Below are 11,592 nucleotides of genomic sequence, written 5' to 3'. Positions count from 1 at the left end.
TGACTGCTGCCGTTGCCATGGCTGCTCAGGTCCAATCAGCTGAGACAGTCAATGACATTGTGGAAAAAACAGCCACAACATTAACTACCTTAAGCTCTATTGATGGCCATTTAAAAGCTGACATTCTAACTGTGAACCAAAGAATGGACCTGTTGCAGGAACAGTTGGATGATTTAGTAACCTTAACTTCCATAGGATGTATTCATTCCTTTTCTTCTTTATGTATCACCTCCAGGATAGCCAACAATTTCACGGAGAACAGCAACTTGAGTTGGCAGCTGAGTGCCTACCTTCAGGGAAATTGGAGTCAACAGTTCGAGAACCTGACAGATACCTTAACACAACAGATTGTTTCCGTGAATGCTACACACCTGAGCCTGCCCACTGTTGATACCCTCTTAACTACTCTTAAGCAAGCCTTTAGTTTAGTTAAGGAATGGGCTGGGGTGGGGGTTATGTTTTTCATGATGCTGTTAGCCATTTTTGTTTGCCATGTTGGTACAGGCCTTTGCTGCAGTGGAAGCAGGACAGTCCATGCTGACAGACAAATAGATGTCTGTCTTGCCCTTGCTAAGTGAGTGATGTGTATCTGAATAAGTCATGCTCAATGACGGGCACCTACCCTCTTGCTGAGTGAATAAGCATACATGTGTTCCCTTCGACCTAAGACATGAGCCTGTGAGGGCGACACAGTGACTCTTTGATGGGTAAGATAGGGACACTGGCTTTGAACCTATGACAGAGATGACTAAAATCTGACAACAGATAGATACTGCTACTCCTATAATATTAAAACAAAACAGGGGGACTGTTCGGAGCTGCAAAGAACAGCACCCAAAAGATGGCGCCGGTTTCTGCCTTCTGCCAGCCCGACGGCGAGTGCTCTCTGTGGTAAACAACTCCTAATTTGGTAAAGGCCATGTATCCTCTTAATTCTGTGCGGAGACAACATATCCTGGCGCGCCATGTAGGGTTAGATGATTGGTAGATGTAGAGTATATCAGGCCCTGTCTTCCTCTACCCGGGGCCACCATTCACTGTAAATCAAGGTTCCCGATTAAACTATGTAAAGAAGATTCCTCGGTGTTGCGTCATTCTTGCTGGTCAAGGGTGGACACGACACCCATGGAACTACAATAGAGGAAACAGAGAACCATGCTAATTTAGACATGTTACATAAAAGGTGAGCAATGATGGACCCAGAACAAGATGAATATTTAAATTTGGAAAAGTATTTGTGGGTAAAAGTCATGAATAGGAAATGTGTTTTACCTGTGGCATGTTGAAGCAGAATGTTGAACCAGAAAGTAAAGTCTGCATGGATGCATGGTTTTATGTGTACAGTTTATGGCCAGGTACACTTTCCATGCTAGAGGTCCATTTCAAAGGTAATCTTGGCATTGAACTATCAGGGCTGTTCTATGTGGGCTCCTACCTTGCAGCAAATTTCAGGCTTGTCTCACTGACTTGCCTCTGAGGATGTTTTTGATGCATTCAGGATCCCCAAAACACTTGCATTTTGTTCCCATGGACAACTAGGACCACTTAATCTGCTTCCATGTGAGCACTGGGACTTCGTCTGAGACATTGCTCTTTGGTGCTACTCACTTGGACGCAAGGACAGAAAGTTCCCCTAATCAGCAAGCCCACTCAGAGTTATGAAGTTAAACCCCTGAAGAATCCTACCCTGGAAAGAGGCAGACTTCTCTCTAAAGAGTTCTGAATTGTTCCTAAGACCTTTTGCCTATGTTCTGATGTACAATGGTGCACTCCTGTTTAGTCACACTGGTCTTGGTAGCAAGTGCATACAGGGCCACACTTGTAATTTCTTCTTCCTAACATTTGGTGTCGCTCTTTCCTGACCAGGCTGTGAACTCACCAAGTCTCTCAAATCTGTTTCCTTTTGTTCAATTTCTTACTGTTCTGTTGTTATGAACTCTGCCCTCTCAGCATTAAGCATGCATCTTGGTATTTATTTGCACTCTGTTTTATATAATGCTTCCATTTCAGTCTTTGTGAAACTATGAAGTTCTGTCACAGGTTCTTCTGGGATAAAAATGTAGTTTTGCGTCCCTCGACCTCATCTGCTCTGGAAAATGTACTCAAGGCAGACTCCATGCCACTGCCATGATGTCCTCTAAAACTCTGGATGTTAACTTTTGATTTATTTGGCTATTAAACATAGAAATTTTTAATGTATTGTCTGAATTTTTTTCTGCTGATATGCGATGAGTTTCTACTAGCAGTACCCTTGTTCTGTATGCAGTACTGGATGTAGTTTTCATACACTGTCCTTCCAAAGGAACATTAAAGTCATTCATTATTTATACTCTTCATTGAAATATCACCTTTATTGCACAAGTAACTATATCTTTGAGAAGATATCCCTTAAGAAAGATGAAGTAGTTCATAAATGGAAAAGACTCATAAATGTTTCTTGTCTTGTGAAATGGCTTTATTAAATAAATGGCATTGTTCAGCTACAACATTTTGACTCTAATTAAGAGTGTTATTGGTTTGTGAAGTTTAATTACTTTTATGTATACAATTTCCAGTAAATTGAGACAAAAATCAAAACTATGAAAGAAATTATATTTTCAACAAGTTTAGGTTTATGTTGGAAGGTGATTAATATTTTAACCCTAAAGCTCTATGAAACTTTAAGCAAGTTTCACTTTCTACTTAGAGTTAAATTTGGAAAATATAATTCATTTATGTGTTTGCAAATTAGCACACTTCACTTGTTAAATGTTACTCTTTGGAGGCTAGCTAGTGAATATGAAAAATTTGCTAAGTATATTAAATATTTCATTTGACATAGGTTTCTAATATCAATTATAATTCTGATTGAGAAATTAATACTTTTAGATGTAAGCTCTGTCTTTTTCCTGGGTAAATAGAAATTTTGCAATAACTTTTGTTAAGGATACAGTTGCACTCTATCAATTTCTTTTTTTATTCACTTTTTTTTCCAATCAGCCACAGCCTTGCTTGGTCTTTATGCCCTTTCCAAATTTGATGCTGTGATAAATGCAAGCAGTACGAGTCTGGTCCATCCTGTAACAAAAGGAAAAGAAAGTTAAGAAGTAAAAACTTAATTCCTAACTGATTTCTTCATTGGGTAAGAACTGTATGTTTTCCCTTTGTCAATGGAATATCATATTGATAACTTTAAAAACAGTAATAGTGAAGAGTTACATTGAAAATTATGCTTCATATAATTCTACAAGATTTATTACTAGCATCATAATATAGTCTGTGTTAAGATTCTTGAAGCTATTATGAAACACACACTTTTTGATTCTTAAAAGATATTATAGGTCTTCTTTCCCCCCCTTTTCTTGGAAATAAGTTCTTTTCCCTATAATCTACCCTGACCTACAGTTGCCCTCTCCACCCATCCTAGTTCCTCTCCACTCCTCATCCCTCCAGATGAACCCATGTCTGTTCTGGTTAGGAAAAAAGCAGTCTTCTATGAGATAACAGCTAAACATGACAAAATAAAAAGGCATAAATTGAAAAACCATCACATCAATGGTGGATGAGACAACCCAACAGAAGGAAAAGCACCCCCAATAGCAGGCAGAAGAATGAGAGACATATTCCTTTATACATTTAAAGGTCCTGTTAAAATACTATGCAGAAAGCTACTATATATATATATATATATATATATATATGGAGAGAGAGAAGAGAGAGAGAGAGAGAGAGAGAGAGAGAGAGAGAGAGAGAGAGAAAGACCCATGTGTAGGACCTGTGTTTCCTGATTTAGTCTCTTTGAGTTCATAAGACTGTTTCTCAGTTGATGTAGAGGACTATTTTCCTGGTGTCCTCCATCCCTTGTGTCTCTTACACTCTATCTGCCTCCTCTTTCTCTGGGTTCTGGGTGTTCTGAAGGGAGGGATTTGATGGAGACACCTATTTGGAGCTGTCCATTCCAAGGGCTCTCTCTCTCTTTCTCTTTCTCTCTTTCTGTCTGCCTCTGTCTCTTTTTCTGTGTCTCTGACTGTCTGTCTGTCTCTCTCAGTCTCTCTGAGTTTTCTTTATATTTTCGTGTCTGCATCTATTCCTTTCTGCTGCAGGGGGAAGTTTCTCTGACGATAACTGAATAAGGCACAGAATCTGAGTATAGCAGAATATCATTTGTGGTCATTTTAGTTTTTTTTTCCTTTTTTAAGACCAGTAGTGTTTGTTTTTACTTTTGGTCTCTGGGCTATATAGTCTCTGCTTTTTGTCACCCAAGCAGTGCCAAGCCTGGATTCTGTCTCATGGAATGGGCCTTAAGTCAAATCAGATATTGGTTGGCTATTTTCATATTTTCATGACAACATTGCCTTCCAAAATCTTGTAGTCAGAATTCATTACAGGTCAAAAGGTTTGTGGCTGGTTTAGTATTTACCCTTCTCTTTTGGTAGCCTACAAGGAACCTTTCCAGACTAAAGACACCAGAACATAGGAGTGAAGGCTCAATGTAGGAATCAGCTGAACTTCTTTGTGTTCTATGAATTGTGTGTGGTTGCCCTTGGAAATGGGCCCCTCTGTCAGTTTGTGAAAAGAAATCCATAGTCTTAACAACAGCCTGGGTTATGTAAAGATTTCTGTGGGAACCCCCCTTGGTAAACGACTTGATATCATGCAATGCATTTCTGTTACTAGAAGACTTCTTTGAGACAAGAGATGGCAAATTAGGGATTCCCCATGCTAAAGAAACCTGATGTGGTTTGTTTTCTTTTTTAGGGAGTTTCTACTGCCCTATGGATTTTTGATACTGTCTCTCAAATGTCCCACAAATCCAGCCATCTCTTCCTGCGTTCCCTCACTCAACACAGTCTCCATTCTTCCCCACCTGATCCTCACTTTCACATTCTCATAAGCCTCCAGTCCACTGGACAAAATCTGTTCTATTTTCCCTTCCCAGGGAGACCCACATGTACTGCCAGCCCAGGTCCTTCCTCTGTATATAATCTATGTAGGGGTGTGAATGGAAATGGCCCCATAGGCTCCTAGGGTCTCGAGTTATTGAATATGGCATTGTAGGAGTCTGTGTGGCAATGGTGGAAGAAGTGCGTCACTCTGGGTAGGCATTTAGGTTTCAGATGCTCAAGTCAGGCCTAGAGTTATTCTCTCTCTCTCTCTCTCTCTCTCTCTCTCTCTCTCTCTCTCTCTCTCCCTGCTAACAGCTGGTCAGGATGTAGAACTCTCAGCAACATCTCCAGCACCATGTTTGCTTGCATGTCACCATGCTTTCTGCCATGATGATAATGAACTAAACCTGTTAAGTGTAAGCCAGCCACAATTAAATGTTTTTCATGGTATTGGCATGCCTTCGTTGCAGCACAAATCCTATGACAACCTCTTTGGGTCTAAAGATTGTAGTTTGGTTAACCAATGGCTAATATTCACATATATGTGAAAACATACCACAGCTATCCTTCTAGGTCTGGGTTATCTCACTCAGCTTGATTTCCTGTAGGTCCTTCCATTTCTTTGCAAATTTCATGTTGTCATATGTTTTAACAGCTGAGTTCTACTCCATTGTGTAAATGTACCACATTTTCTTCATCCATTCTTCTGTAGAAGGGTATATAGTTTGTTTCAAGTGCTTGGCCATTATGAATAAAGCCACAATGAATATAGTTGAGTAAGTGACCTTATGGTAGGACAAAGCATCCTTTGGATATATGCTCAAAGTGGTATAGTTGCATCTTGAGATATGTGGGTTCCCAACTGTCTAATAAATTGCCATATTGGTTTCTGTAGTGTCTGTAGAAGTTTGCATTCCCACCAGCAGTAGATGAGCTTTGCCCTCATTCCACATCCCTGTCAGCATGACCTGTGACTTATGTTATTGATCTTAGCCATTCGGACAGGTGAAAGACCAATTCTCAAAAAGTAAGCTTTGATTTGAATTTCTCTGATGGCTAAGGATTTTGCACATTACTTTACTTGTTTCTCAGTGACTTCAGTTTCCCTTATAGAAAATTTCTTTTATATATTTACCCCATTTTTCATCAGGAACCTTTGTTCCCTTTAATTGAATCTTTGTGGTTTTCACATTATGCATTCTGATTCCATTTATCTGCCCATCTCCTTGAATCTGCCCTCTGCCCTTGCAACCTCTCCTACAATCAAAACCAAATAATAATAAAAAAACAACCCAAACCAAAACAAAACAAAGAAAAAATAATAAAATAAAAATTAAAAACAGCAGTAAAAACATCATCAAAAACAACAAAGAAGAATCTTGTGGAAGTTGTAGTGTGGCCTGTTGAGTCACACAGTTTACCATTTAAGACCATTCATCTTTTCTTACAGTGTTCATTGCCATGAATCTTTTTTTCTGACTCGAGGCATCTGTTTTTTTTTTCTACACATCTGATAAGTTTTGAATACACGGTTATGGAGCATCTCCTGGCATTGATGTAATAAGCCAATTCTTTTTCTATACAGTATCTTTTAGATTTCATATTTTAATAGTATTCCAGATTTCCTGAATGTTTGTGTCAAGAATATTTTTAGATTTATCATTTTATTTGGCTATGTATCAATTTATTCTATTGTATCTTCAACACTTGGTATCATCTTTTTCATCTCTTTTATTATGTTTGCAAAGGTTGCCTCTGTAGTTTCTTTTTGAAGTCCATAATATTTCATTTCCAGAATTGCTTCACTTTGGGGTTTCTATGTTGATTCTACTTCCAATTCCTGGTCTTGAACTGTTTTATTCACTATGTTCCACTGTTTGTTTATATCTTCCTGTGTTTCTTTAAAGGATTTGTTAATGTCCTGTATTATGGCGCCTCTCATATTCATAAGGCTATTTTAAGGTCTTTTTTTGTGTTTCAGCTATGTTGGAATGTTCAGGGCCCTCTGTAGTAGGATAACTGGGCTATAGTGGAACCGTACCACTCTTGTTATTATTGTTTGTGTTTTCATGCTGGCATATAGACATCTGGGATTGGGATGAACATAGGTCTAATTGCTGATTTCTTAATTTATCTTCATTGGGTGGGGTTTTGTTACTTGGTGTTCTTTTCTGCTCCAGATTTTCAGAGAGTGTTATACCTGTGTATTCCCTTGTTGAAAATTTACTTTGAACCTGATAGTTATGGCCACTTGGCATTTCAGGTAAAATATGTATATTGAGAGATGAGTGTAAGTATTGGGGATAAGCTAGGTATCTGAGGGGATGCACACAAGAAAGATGAGAGTAGGGTGTCCAACCATGATGTGTTTATTTTATCTCCTTGGGATGGGGGAAGACAGTGAGGAGAGTTTATCCCACAGGTTCTTTTATATCTCTGGGGATGAGACAGACAGATGGGCTCTAGAGAAACTGAGGGAGAGCAGAATATCTAGACAGCCTATCTGATTTCTCGTCAGGATGCTGTGTGGGTTTTCAGGGATGGGCATCTGGAATTAGGGGCTGGGATAAAGAAACAAGTGGTGAGAGGGAGGTAGGAGGGGAAAGCCTGTGGGATCCACAGGAGATGTGAGCAGAGGAGGAAAGATGGCTGCAGTAGGTGTTCTGTTGCAGAGTTAGGGATGAGACTGGAGGATTGGGTTTAGAGGAGAGGAGGGCATGGTAAAGATCCTCAGTGTACTTACCTGTTTCCTTAGACTGCACAGCTGGTGTGTTCACAGGGAAACCATTCTCATGTTAGATCTCATGCTGAGATACTGAAATGAGTTGGTGGAAGGGAATTTGGAGGAGAAGGTCTTTGTGATCTGTTGAGGTTGGGGTCACAGAGGAAAGGGAAACCACAGCAGGTTGTCTGTTACGGTGCTGGGTGTGAGAGTAGCAGATTGGCTCTGGAGCAGGAGAAGAGAGAAGTAAGGGTCCGTCTCTTGTCTCTTTGTTGCTCTAAAAAGAGCAGCCTTTGGGTTTTCAGGTGATGCTTTCTTGGCTTGGGGACTAGACAAGTGGGAGAAGGCTGTAAGAGGAGGAAGATCTGCGGGATCTACAGAAGATGGGATAGTAGAGGGGGCAGGGATGCTGCCACAGATGTTCTGCTGCAGATCTGGAGATGAGTCTGGGGGATTGGACCTGGGGTAAAGGAGGTAGAAGAGAAGATCACAGGAAGCCTGCCTAACTTTCTCAAAGGAGTGGCCTGTGGTTTCGTTGGGGTGCCTGCTGGAGTTTGGGGCTAGGACAAAGCAACGAGTAGGAGGAGTGAGGGGACAAGAGGAATGTCTGTGGCATCTGCATTAGATGGGAGCATGGAAAGGGGACAGGGAAGGCTGACACAGGTATTCTGCTGCAGGGTTAAGGGTGAGATGGGGAGATTGGATCTGGGGGTACAGATGCACACTTAATGCTGCTAATGAGAAAATAACACTTTAAAAAAGAGTGGGAGATGGAAATATGAAAATATACAGTTTAACCCTGCAAGTTTTCTCTATTAGTAATGGCATAGGACATTGGGGAGTCTATTTAACATGTTCTAATTTATGTTTGAGACTTTCATGCATATAAAAAGTGTTATGATATCTACCTCCATTTCCCCAACTCCTCTCATGCCCTTTCAGCATGTACCATTCTCAACTCCATTTCATGCTGTGTGTGTGTGTGTGTGTGTGTGTGTGTGTGTGTGTGTGTATGAGATTGCATGTGTGTGTCATGGCACGTATGTGGATTAGAACTTAACTAAGATCACCAATCTTGGTGGCTAGGGTCTTTTATTGAGGAGCATATTCTCCAGGCCCTAATGTCTATTTTTGTTACTCTTCATTTAGAGTATCAATAATTGCTGCTCCATAACCTTACAAATTGTATAATATCTCTCACTGTAGATCATATGATGAAATTTAAAAATTAAAGTGCTGTTAAATTTCCAAAATATGTTACTTTAGCCTTTTAATGGTCAAAATTCCATTCAATGATGATTTGACATAGATAACTCCAGAAAATTTGCACTACACAATTTTCTGCTGCTTTTTATCTTTTGACATAAAATTTCATGTCATCACATACCTCTACAGTTTTTAGTCACCTGCATTTTACTATCAGTGCCTGATAACCTGATTGACTGCCTATTTTTACTTTATTTTTTCAGTTTATATTTAATCACAACACTTTCTTTTGAAGAAACATTTGCACTTCTACAATACATGTAAACCAACATACTTAATTTTTGTCAAGATAAAATGTTCTTCTAAAGAAATTGTATTTTTTCATATATTATAATACAGCATTTCCTTGTATTTTTCAAATAATAGATAAAATGAATTTTTCATAGGCCAGTGTTCTCTGCTGTTTCTCTAGTAGAAGTTATAAACTTAATGTCACTTTGCGTGGAAGGGTTGCTCTATCCAAGACCCCAACAGACACAGGAGAGTGTGAAACAGTAAATAATCATTGTACTAACACTACTTAAATTAAACATGCAGTATGAAAATCTATAACCTAGGTTTATTTGAAAATTGACTGACTCTTTTTTGGTTTAAACCTGCAGGACTGGAGAACCTGGGAGGGTCCGAGTTCTAAGGACAGCAGTCTATAGTTTGATGATTTCTTAAGATTTGTGGCCAGGTTATAACTCAGAAGAGAAAATATAGCAGAAAACTATCTATGCGGGTCTTCATGTTCACAATAAAGAATACACTTATGAAACATTTCTTATTGTTCTTTATGGATTAGGAATTTTGGCCTTAGATTTCTTGTGGGGATAGCATGTGTTCCTGCAATTGTTCATGCACAGGAAGTCCTCAGGTGTCAGTTTTCTCATACTACTCATGGACCATGGGGATTGAACTCAGATTGTCAGCTCTGGGGACAACCACCCTTACATTCTAAGCCATTTGCCAGCCCTGCATGAGGATTTTAAGATGTTATTTTATGTGTGTAATGTAGATTTTAGTAAGAATTAGTTTTAGATGGGATCTCCGAGTTGTTTTGATTTGCATTTCCCTGATGGCTAAGGATGTTGAACACTTTCTTATGTGTCTTTCAGCCATTTTAGATTCCTCTATTGATAATTGTCTATTTAGTTCTGTACCCCACTTTTTAATTGGATTATTTGGTGTTTTGGAGACTAGCTTCTTGAATTACTTGTAAATTTTGGAAATCAGCCCTCTGTCGAATGTGGGGTTGGTGAATATCTTGTCCCAATCTGTGGGCTGTCATTTTGATTTGTTGACTGTGTCCTTTGCCACACAGAAGCTTCTCAGTTTCAGGAGGTCCCCTTTATTAATTCTTGATCTCAGTGTCTGTGCTACTGGTGTAATGTTAAGGAATCTGTCTCCTGTACCAATTCATTCAAGGGTATTTCCTACTTTCTCTACTAATTAGTTCAGTGTGGCTGGATTTATGTTGAGGTCTTTGATCCATTTGGTCTTAAGGTTTGTGCATAGCAATATGCATGGATCTAGCTGCAATCTTTTACATGCCAACATCCAGTTATGCCAACACCATTTGTTGAAGATGCTTTCTTTATTCCATTGTATAGCTTTAGCTTCTTTGTAAAAAATCACCTGATTTTTGTGTTCATAGGGGTGCAAGTTAATATAAGAGTTTTCAACTCAGTTCCATTGGTCTACCTATCTATTTTTGTGCCAATACCAAGCTGTTTTCAGGACTATATCTCTATAATAGAGTTGAAATAAACCATCTTACACCTGTCAGAATGGCTAAAATAAAAAACACCAATATCAGTTTATGCTGGAGAACATGTGGAGAAAGGGAAACACTCTTCCACTGCTTGTTGGAGTGCCAACTCATACAGCCACATTGGAAATCAGTATGGTGACTTAGAAAAATGGGAATCAGTCTACCACAAGATCCAGCAATTCCACTCTTAGGCATATACCCCAAAGAAGCACATTCATACAACAAGGACATCTGTTCAACAATGTTCATCACAGAATTATTTGTAATAGCCACAAACTGGAAACAACCTACCTGCCCCTCAACTGAAGAATGGATAGAGAAAATGTGGTACATTTACACAATGGAGTACTTACTACTCAGCAGAAAAAGAAACAATGGAATCTTGAAATTTGCTGGCAAATTATGGAACTAGAAGAAACTATCGAGTGAGGTAACCCAGTCACAAATAGACAAACATGGTATGTACTCACTCATCTATGGATTTTAGACATAGAATAAAGGATTACCAGCCTACAATCCACACTGCCAGAGAAGCTAGTAAACAAGGAGGACCCTAAGAGAGACATACATGATCCCCTGGAGAAGGGGAAAGGGAGATCTCCTGAGAAAATTGGGAGCATGGGAAGAGGGGGGGTAGCTACAAGAATGAGAAGGGAAGAAGAGAAGAGGGAGGAAGACATGATAGGGAATGGAGGTTGAGTTGGGGCAAGAACAGAAGAGAGCAAGTTAAGAGATACCATAATAGAGGGAGACATTTTAGGTTTAAAGAGAAATCAGGCACTAGGGAAATGTCTGGAGAGCTAAAAAGATGACACCAACTAACAATCTAAGCAACAAAGAAGAGGCTATCTTAAATTCCCTCTTCTGATAATGAGATTGATGACTGATTCATATGCCTTCCTATAGCCTTCATCCAATAGCTGGTGGAAGTAGAAGCAGACACCCACAGCTAAATCTTAAACTGAAATCCAGTTGCAGAGAAG

The sequence above is a fragment of the Cricetulus griseus genome, chromosome 2, assembly GCF_003668045.3.
Source record: "Cricetulus griseus strain 17A/GY chromosome 2, alternate assembly CriGri-PICRH-1.0, whole genome shotgun sequence".
NCBI classification, from domain to species: Eukaryota; Metazoa; Chordata; class Mammalia; order Rodentia; family Cricetidae; genus Cricetulus; species Cricetulus griseus.
This window is presented reverse-complemented; position numbering follows the sequence as displayed.